This window comes from Neomonachus schauinslandi, chromosome 1, assembly GCF_002201575.2.
Source record: "Neomonachus schauinslandi chromosome 1, ASM220157v2, whole genome shotgun sequence".
In the NCBI taxonomy this organism is placed as follows: domain Eukaryota; kingdom Metazoa; phylum Chordata; class Mammalia; order Carnivora; family Phocidae; genus Neomonachus; species Neomonachus schauinslandi.
Genome location: NC_058403.1, coordinates 19,582,260 through 19,592,761, shown reverse-complemented (window position 1 = coordinate 19,592,761; position 10,502 = coordinate 19,582,260). Strand labels below are relative to the sequence as shown.

Below are 10,502 nucleotides of genomic sequence, written 5' to 3'. Positions count from 1 at the left end.
CCCATGTGACTCAAAAGTGTGCCAACCTTTAAAGTTAAAATGTTTATTTTCTCATGATAGGAGTTCATTTATTTTCTTTATTTTTCTCAATTTAAATTATTTCTGCAATAATTATATATAAATTGTTCAAGAGAATAGGGAGAATTTGTTCAAAAATAACTATACTCTGAATGAACTAAGAAGTAAAATGATCCAACTTTTACTATAACCCTGGACTCAATGTACATTTGGCTGGTAAATCTCTGTTTGCCACCAAAGTTTATAGGTAGGATTAGACAGAGACAACTTGGGAGCTCAGGTCCCTTATCACAATGAGAAATGCTAATGTCTAGCGTGTCAGGACTTCGGTTACACAATCCGTGCTAAAAGACAATTGGCAGCAAGCATTATTTTGCTTCTGTGGATCCTCATTCCAGAGTAAACACTTGCATGCGTACGGTAGTGATTTCACTAGTACACTGATATTGCTTGAGATAGACAAGGTCTGATCTCACTGAGATCCCACAGAGTGAGATTCTGGGGACATAGCATTTTTTTCTTGCCTCTTTTCAATCTACTGATCTTATTGGTAAGAAGAGAACAGCAGAATTCTATATTATTTCAAAAATTCTGCATTTGTTATTTTCCAAGTGTTCCTTTTCCTTCTGCCTTTTAATTGAATTCACAGAGAACTCAGAAATCATGATATCCTTTACAGGTTTATTCTGTTTTCCTAAAAAAAAAAAAAAAAAAAAAAAAGACTACTAAACAATTTCTTGTCCTAACTGCCCTTTAGATAAAACTGAATAAATAGATATATTTAAAAAAACTAAATAAAGGGGTGCGTGGGTGGCTCAGTCGTTAAGCATCTGCCTTCGGCTCAGGTCATGATCCCAGGGTCCTGGGATCCAGCCCTGCATCGGGTTCCCTGCTCAGCAGGGAGCCTGCTTCTCCCTCTCCCACTCCCCCTGCTTGTGTTCCCTCTCTCGCTGTGTCTCTGTCAAATAAATAAATAAAGTATAGGATAAATTTGAAGCATCTTTTGGGACTTGTAAAATTAAATAGAATTATAATATCTATGATCTTGTAAAATATAATTTTTTCTATTGTCAAGATACTATGGACTGAAATATATTCCTTCTGAATTCATATGTTGAATCCCTTATCCCCAGTGTGACCATGTTTGGAGATGGGGCTTTTAAGGGTTAATTAAGGTTAAAGGAGGTTACAGGGTTGGGTCCTAATCTGAAAGGATTAGTGGCTTTATAAGGAGAGGAAGAGCAAGAGAGATTTTTTTTTTTTCCCTTTCAAGAAGGCAGCCATCTGCAAGCCAGAAAGAAGGCTCTCACCAGAGCCCAATCATCCTGGCACCTTGATTTCAGATTTCCAGCCTCCAAAACTGTGAGAAAATAAATTTCTGTAGTTTAAACCATCCAGTCTATGATATTTTGTTATGGCAGCCAGAGAAGATATTTTTACTTTCATCAGCTAAGTTGCAGAGACATGCAAAATTAAGAGACCATTTCCAAAGAGATGCAGTTTAACTTCCCATACAAACAGAAGAAAGCAAATGACAAAAGATCCTGAAGTTTCCTAGAAATTATGTGATACGTTAACATAAATAACTGTCGAAACCTACTGACTCATGCTCCTAGAACTCACTTGGACAAATTAATCTGTTCCTCAAAATTACTTAACTGGGGACTAAAAATCACAAGACAATAAAGCATTGGTAAGTACAAAGAGTTATACATTCTAAATTCTACACAAAGATGCACGGTGGTCTGTGAGTGTAGGATGGAGTCTGAGCTGGACAGTTGTTGGAGACATTAAGTGATTATATTGAAGGGCATGGTTTATGGTTCCATAATTAGAAATGGGAAGTAAAATGTGATTTTCAGTTTCCAATTTGTTATAAAATATTAGGATTTAAGTGAGATATTAAGAAGTTTTCTCACTGGTTAGACAGTCACTGGGTTTACCTAGTGGGAAACTGCAGGATGTTAAAAGAAAACAAGAGAATGTTCTGAAAGGGTTTTAATTTGATCTGTTTTCTTTCCATACACAGACACACACAAAAGCAAATATGTATAAATTGTATAAATTTGACAAATATATGAAATATCAAAAAAGATTTGACTGAAGTAAAGTAAAATTGAGAGATCGGTGACACATGAGGTCTTTGAAAGCAAACCAGCTACTTGAGATATTTTGTAAACTTTTATCTTGGGGGAATATGTTTCCAGAGAAAATACCTTCAATACAAACATCACTTCATTTTTTTTTTTTCAGTGAGGATCTGATTACATAATTTCTGATGATTCAAAAAAAAAAAAACCTCTATATTTGCCACATTTATTCTAAAGTATTTTCTTTGTCTCTCATGTTAGGTGGGGTACAAAAACATTTTCAGTCTGCCTTTTAAAGATACAAAATATATATATTTATATAAAATGTATATAAAACTATATATATATGTATATGTATATGTAATTTTTAAAGACTTAAGGCATCCACAGGGGCTGCATTTACAATGTGATTTTTTCTTCTCACAATTTTAAAGCATCAACAAAATAACGGTTGGTATTATTGTCTTTTTCATTATTGTGATTTTTTTGTAAAGTTCAGAGAGAAAACTTTATTTTCTTATTTTTGAATTTATTGTGTTTCTTTTCTCCTGCTAAAATTTACATTCAAATATGATGATCAAGAAATAAGACACCAAATATAAAAATTATGCAGTTTTATAATTTTCTCTGTTACTTCTAATCTAGTAAAAGTAATTTTACAATTGAACACTTTTAGGCAACATCTTTTTTACTTTCTTTGGTTTCTGCTTATTTAGGCAACAATGACGTTAGTCACAAGTCTTCATTTGAACTATGAAGGAAAGTGTGTACCATAAAGGGTCCCAAACTCAGAGGTCTATCCTACAAACTTCATTGATAACTCTTTGTGCATTGGCCACTATCCAGTTATTTGATCCAATGTTGCTATTTTGGTCTCTAGAAAGTTTTCCCTTTCTTCATCAGCCTTAATTGCATACCCAATTTTAGTTTATTTATTATTTATTTATTTATTTATTTATTTATTTATTTATTTATTTATTTTTGTTTTGTTTTGGTGCAAAATGGTGCTTTTATTAAAGCACAGGGACAGGACCCATGGGCAGAAAAAGCTGTTGCCTCATTCCCAATTTTAAATAATTCAAGCATTTTGGGTATGTCACAGCCAATGGAATTTCAAATAAGCTTTGGAAAAAAAATTTTTTTTTTCAGTTTCTTCTTTAATGGATTAACCTCAGGCATTATTTCTGGAGCAGCTACATAAAAGTCTGCATGAATTTCATCATCCAAAATCCCCTGAATTGTATGAATTCCTTTTGTATGCATACCTCTGTTTTCTTCTGCTATTTTAATCTCTGATGTATTCACTGTGAATACAGTAACTTCATTGATTTCTATCACAAATGAGTATGGGAAACTAAGAACACTGGCCAATGATTCCACTTTTTATTTTTCCTCAAGTGCTATATATCCAGTGTCAGGTCAAGATAGTTACCTTGCTTTGAATTAGTGAAGTCCAGAATTTGAAATTCTTTACTTTCTTCACAGTGTATATCTGCGAAGGGTTACATGTGTTTTATTTATTTATTTATTGAAAGATTTTACCTATGAGAGAGAGAGAGAAAAGCAGGCTCCCCTCTGCATTGGGAGCCCAATGCGGGGCTCTATCCCAGGACCCTGGGATCAAGACCTGAGCTGAAGGCAGACACTTAACCAACTGAGCCACCCAAGAGCCCCAAGGAGGTATATGTGTTTTAGATAGAGATTCTCAGGATTGCTTTCTGTATAGTTTATTTTTTCTGTCTCATCTTTTTTTCTTTTCTTTTCTTTTCTTTTTTTTTTATCTGATGCTTTTGCTGTGACAACTTTTTTGTGTTGTTTTGCAGGATTTGTAGCAGTAGCAAAATATCTGATGGGCACTTGAATGTTTACAGAACAAGGATAAAGAGATATCTGATAAGCCATCTTAAAAAGACTATGCCTTTGGTGATTTATCAAGAGTCTATCAGGCATCTTAGAGCTACCATCATATTGACCATTTTGGATTATGTTGAACTATCATGACCTTTTAATCTTCAAATTTGCCAAAGCAAAGATCTCTTTACTATAGATTCTAATTTTAACAATTTTTTATATTATATGGATTCTACTATATGAAAAGTTCCAGATTAAAGATAAATCATTTTCTTTCTTTGTATTGTTGGGATATATTGAGGATGTGGCTGATTTAATGGATTTGTGCACAAAGTGATCATTCAAATAATATCTATCAGAACTGACACTACATTTCTCAATACTCTAGCCATCTCTAGAAGCACATTTCTAAGGAGCTTTTGAGGTTATAAAAAAGTATGGCTAATAGTAGTTAGTGTTCTGTTAGCAACACCATATAGACATTTAAACTCTATATGATAACAGAATAATAATTGGACTTCATTCTCATATTGCCATGGAATTGTGTTTTCTTTTATCTTATATGCTACACTTGCTACTGTAATTCTTCTTGAATTTCATGTTCTGAGTACATTTTGAAATGCAAGGAACAGACTAGTGTTATGACAAGAGGATGGTGAGAGTGGAGTGCACTAGAGGGGAATCTATTTGTTAAGTGGAGAGTATGTATTGCTGTAAAGTAATTTGATACCTAATGTGTTTAAAATTCAAATATATACATTTATATATCTATTACATATTTTATATATGATATATATATACATATACACATTAATACTTGTATACACATATACATATATACCTATATACATTTGGAGAACAAAACCATACAATTATTTCTGAGGGGAAAAATACTATATTCTCTTTAAAGGATTTATTGTTTTCATTTTAACTAACTGAACAGTAAAATTAAGGTTTCATTCTTTTCTCCTAATTTTGTTTGAGAAACGGCTGCACAAACCCTTAAGTTAATTGTTTCTCCTCCTCTAACTCGTAATGAATTTATAATGATCAGTGAAGAAAAGGTCTTTCTCTTTGTTATCTCATATAGAACAATTAAATTTTTCTTGGTTGCTCCAAATGAGTTCCAAACCTTGACTTTTGCATTTATATGTTAAAAATCATCTTGCTTCCTACAATCATACCTTTCATTTTTTTCCTCTCTCTTTTCTGTAAGGTATATACCATTGTCATTTCAGAATTCAAGTTAAGTCTAATACTAACACTGATCCTAGACATAAGTGATTTGTAATATCAGCAAAACCACCCACCATAATAATAAGAAACCAATGAGCAAGAATTCTGTGCAGTATCTCGAAGCAGCATTAACTGACTTAATAGCATACCAAGAATGCAAAATCACTTAAATTGTTCAAATAAGACTTGGTAATTTGTCTTTTCCCATTAGGCTTAATGCATTTTGATAGTTAGAATGAGGAAGAGAGAACAAACTCTAATAGTCAAGGCCAACGAATAAACCTGCATTGCAGTCATTAATATCAAGCCACTGGTGACTGAGTATTCAGCACATGAATAATTACTACTCTTGGCTGAGAGGGTGGAGAACATTACTAGGGAATATTTGCATTTTAATGGCTTTCAGAAGGTTGTTGGTTTTTGGTTTTTGGTTTTTTTTACATTATTTAGTTTTCTATCTTTGTCCATAGTACTCGAAATGTTCATTGATAACCTCTTTAAAATGATTATTCTTTGTTGTTTACATGTCTATTGAGCACTATTTTTTCAATGGAGTTTTGTTTTGTTTTTTGTTTTTTAGCTATTGACAATATCAAAAGCCCAAGACAACAATTCCATGTATAAATTTAAGATCTTCATTTCTACTCTGATGAATCTCTACTTATCTGAAATATTTGAATACTTCTGTGTAAAGTCCTACAATTTTGTTTGAAGAAAAAAATCAATTAAACTCGTATTTTTAAAGCGGTCACTCAACGTGAAGATCAGTGGTGATACACTTCAAAGTATTTTAACATTAAAGCTTAGCATTTTTATAGTATGTTGTCAATTTTTTAAGATCTATTTTGAAGAACATTAAAAATTATTTTAAAAAGGGGCACCTGGGTAGTTCAATCTGTTAACATCCCATTCTTGGTTTCAGCTGAGATCATGATCTCAAGGTCATGAGATCCAGCCTTGGGACAGGCTCTGGGCTCAGCACCTAGTCTGCTTGAGATTCTCCCTCTCCCTCCGCCCCTCCCCCCCCAACTGGTGTGCAGCATTCTATCTTTTTCTCTCTCTAAAGTAAATAAATAAAATCTTTTTAAAAAGTATTTTATTTATTTATTTATTTTTAAAGATTTTATTTATTTTGACAGAGAGAGAGAGAGAGCACAAGCAGGGGGAGCGGCAGGCAGAGGGAGAGGGTAGAAGCCGGCTTTCCCTCCAGCAGGGACCCGATGTGGGGCTCAATCCCAAGACCCTAGGATCATAACCTGAGAGGAAGGCAGATGTTTAACCAACTGAGATACCCAGGCGCCCACAAAAAAATTATTTTAAAGAAAATATCTTTCTAAGTAAGTAAAAATTATTTATAACTGTTGAACAATATTCTCTTATTTTAAATTATTGGAGCTGTGTGTGTATATAGAGAGAGACACATTATATGTAAGTCATATATAGTAACTTTATATGATTAAATGTATTTACTATCTGGCTAGGCAACTTTGTGTCTTAATGTTTTGTTCTATTTTTATACTGTAAGTTTATGATATATTAATATGAACATATACATAAATTTTTCTTTTGCTTTAACCCTGAAATATATTAACACCTTTTAGCAAAGAACAAAGTGAAATGATCAATGCAAGATTTTACATTAAATATCTAAAGCCATGGGGTATTAATTATATGTCTTTAGTTATAAACTTTGATAAAACCACATTTTAAATATGGATATTGAGGATAAGTAGAAACAATAAAATTTATAGATATTCTAAACAATAATAGGGAAAATATGAAATTGAACTCAAATAATCCTGAGTTTGATTCCCACTAAGATTATGTGTTAATCTCTGTGACATTTTCTACCATGCCTAAACTTCTAGAGACATTGTAAAAAAATATACCCATGCTATAATATCATTTACCCTAGGGGTGCCTGGGTGGCTCAGTCGGTTAGGCATCTGCCTTCAGCTCAGGTTATGATCTCAGGGTCTTGGGATGGAGCCACATGTCAGGCTCCCTGCCTACCGGGGAGCCTGCTTCTCCCTCTCTTTCTGCAGCTCCCCTTGCTCGTGCTCTCTCTGTCTCTGTCAAATAAATAAATAAAATCTTAAAAAATAAAATACTTACCTAGTATGGCACATATAGCAAGATCTCCATTTATTTTTCTGCACAGTTATAATATATGCATTATATATATTTATATATAAATTCTCTTACTAAAGCCTAATACAGGTAGCATAACTTGTATGTATGAAAAGACTGACTAAGTCACCCCATGTTTTTCATTATAAGTACATCAACATATATTGGGCCAATAATGTCTATATGCTCTTTCAGTTAAGGAACTGAAACAGTCTTCCATCTTTTCATAGAAGGAAAAACAAAAAGTTTATTTGTAATTATGTGAAGTACAATATTTGTTGATTACAAATAACTTGAAATAAATCAAGAGATAAAAACAGTCATTATTTTTATGTTGTACCAAAAGTTTTTGTTGAATTTTCAGATAAAATACTTTTCTGTCTATCCTGGATATTATCCCATAATTTTGTATTTTATAATGCATAGAAAAATGTTTAAAGATTATTTAGGATTATTATTTAGGATTTCAGTTATCTGTAATTCCAGAAGTTTGAATGGTTTCAAGATTTTGACATAATAACAAGATTATTACCCATATCCAGTTTCAGTACTATTACTCATATTCAGAAAAGGATGAGGCAAGTGTGTTAGAAAGTAGATCCTTAACAGTGAGTTTGGATTTTTCTCCCATGCCAAACCGTGAACTTTTAATGAAATTCATTAAACCAAAAAAATAGAGACTCTGACTTTTTTTCAGCAGTAAGTTTTCATCTAATTAGCTCAATCACATCCCTTTTATTTTATGACCTAATGCCGTAGGAAATAATTGCTTGCAGGTGTCTATTCTCCAACTACTGTAAAATTTTTCATTTCACTATGTAATTCTTATCACTGTAATAATATATATCAATATTTCTGCTACTTTTAGTCTGTCATGATTGTTTTGACATAAATCAAAACAGCTCATTCATGACCCTCTTTCATTTATTTTGCAAAATGTATCAGCCCTTGAAATAAAAACAAAACCTAGGATCTCTTTAACCATATGCTCTCTTCCCTTCCCCTCCTCTGCCTTTGTCTCTCCCTCCCTATTTTTACTCTTACATGCTTATCCAGCCAGTGTGACTTCAGATCCCGCATGTGATCTTCACACCTGGTCCCCAGAACTACAAAAGCATTGATGTGCTCTGATTAAATCCCAGGTCCTTTTCATTGAATAAAACTTGATCTCCTTTAACTGCTTATGTTCTGGCTTTTCCTGGTTTTTGCACAAAACTGTCTGCTCTGGACAGTCACAGGTGGTTCTCAGTATCTGCTCATTAACTTTGGGAATGATTGTCTGTCTTGTGCAAGAAGGCTTTGTATATGTCTTCACTCCATGGGATGTAGTGATGGTAAAAGGATTCTAAATTACTTGAGGAGGAAAAGTAACCTTTTGATTGGAGACAGAACTCCCCCACCGTGTGAGGTGCCATGACAATGCCCGTTAAATTTCTAGAGACTCTCCCTGAAGCATTAGGTCTTGTCACTATTGCTCATTAACTCTGTAGCCAGTGTTATATGGGTCATGGTAGATTTGCATACATTACAAATGTCACAAATCAGGAAAGTCAGATTTACTGTCCCTTTTAAGATTTGCTAGTGTTGTTTCATTGTTGAAAAGCAAAGTAATAAATAGTATTTGCAACCAAAGGACTTATGGAGAAAAAACCTCATCAACTTGTAGAATCTTGATTAGTCTTTATTTCACCCTTACTTACATATGGATGCAGTGTACAAACACACACACAGACCGTTTCTTCTGTGCATAATAACCTGTAGTGCAGCAGGTGGAACAATAACATAAGATGTTTGTATGGAAACACATATTTTTATTTATTTTTCTTGACTTTTTTTCCTTATAAATCAGGTGAGAAGGGACAAAATATTTCTTCAGTCTAATTTCCATAAAATCAGCTTGCTCAGAGCCCCAAATGATATTCTCTCAAAATTATTCAATGAGATTAAATAATTAGTGATTCACCAAAACAATCAGGCACAATAGCTGTACTGTATTGATGTAATATAATCATGTAATAGAGTTCGTTTCATTCACAGTGGGAAAACCATTAGGTTTGGAAAAAAAATATTTATACAAAGTGATTTATCTACAGAGATTAAGAATTTTTCTTTCTTTCATTTGTTCTCCCCCCCCCCCCAAAAAAAACATGATATCAAGTAGTTAGCTGGAAGTTTCTGTATGGTATAAAGTCTAAGCCAAATTACACTTAGGAATAAAAATGTATATGGAAGAAATTGGCTGGGTTTACATGGGAAGACATTCACTAAAGCACAAATTAAATTAACTCTACCACAGAAGCATTGACACTAGAGGGAAGGAGAATGAAAAGAGAGAAAATGTGCTCATGAAATCTGGTATAGAAGTTCCTTTCTAATTTGAAAAACCAATTCACAAATATAAAACATAACAACGCTGTGCTTACTAATAATTAATTTTATAACTCAAGCACTTAATAGTTAAAATTTTCCAATAATGGTAAGAGGAAGATAGGAATGATCAGTAACACTCATGAATCTTCTTTGGAGTTCCATGAAATCCCCAGTTGCACAACACAAGCGTAAATATAACCACACTCATCTTTGCAAGTTTACTTGCTAACATAAAATTACATCTATTTGTTTTACTCTATATCTCAGTATTTATAGAACTTATTGTACCATAGAACAGTGAGTTTTGGTAAGGTTACTATTTTCCTGTGGAAACAAATCCTAGTATTTTAATTTTGGCCATCATATTAAAAATTAAGCAATACAGGAGCAATATTTCTTACAGCATTTTTACCTTCTGCCTAAGCTATGATTTTCACTTTATATGTTTGGGATAGCAAAAATGAAATTTTAATGAATGCCGTATATCTTACCTTTCTTTCTTCTTTGTACCTGCACTCAGAAAAGGCAAACTTTTGTGCAAGAGCATCCCTGAGGCGCGGGTCCATCTTGAACATCCCTTGAATTACTAAACAAATTGGGTATCCAGTAAAACTAGTCTACATATATACTTAATAGCTATAAAACAGGATTTGGAATATGTCTTTTTTTTTTTTCCTTTTTTTGGTCTTCCAGAATTTCAGCTAAATTATTAAAGTATACAAGTTCCTCCTATATGAGAAAGAAAGAAAAAGAAGAAAGAAGAAAGAAAGAAAGAAAGAAAGAAAGAAAGAAAGAAAGAAAGAAAGA

At 33.0% G+C, this 10,502-nt stretch overlaps 1 pseudogene; it reads right to left on the bottom strand.

Annotated features, from left to right (window-relative positions):
* Nucleotides 1-2,780: 2,780 nt before the first annotated feature.
* The window catches only part of LOC110571162, a 10,347-nt pseudogene continuing 2,625 nt past the window's right edge, over nt 2,781-10,502 (bottom strand).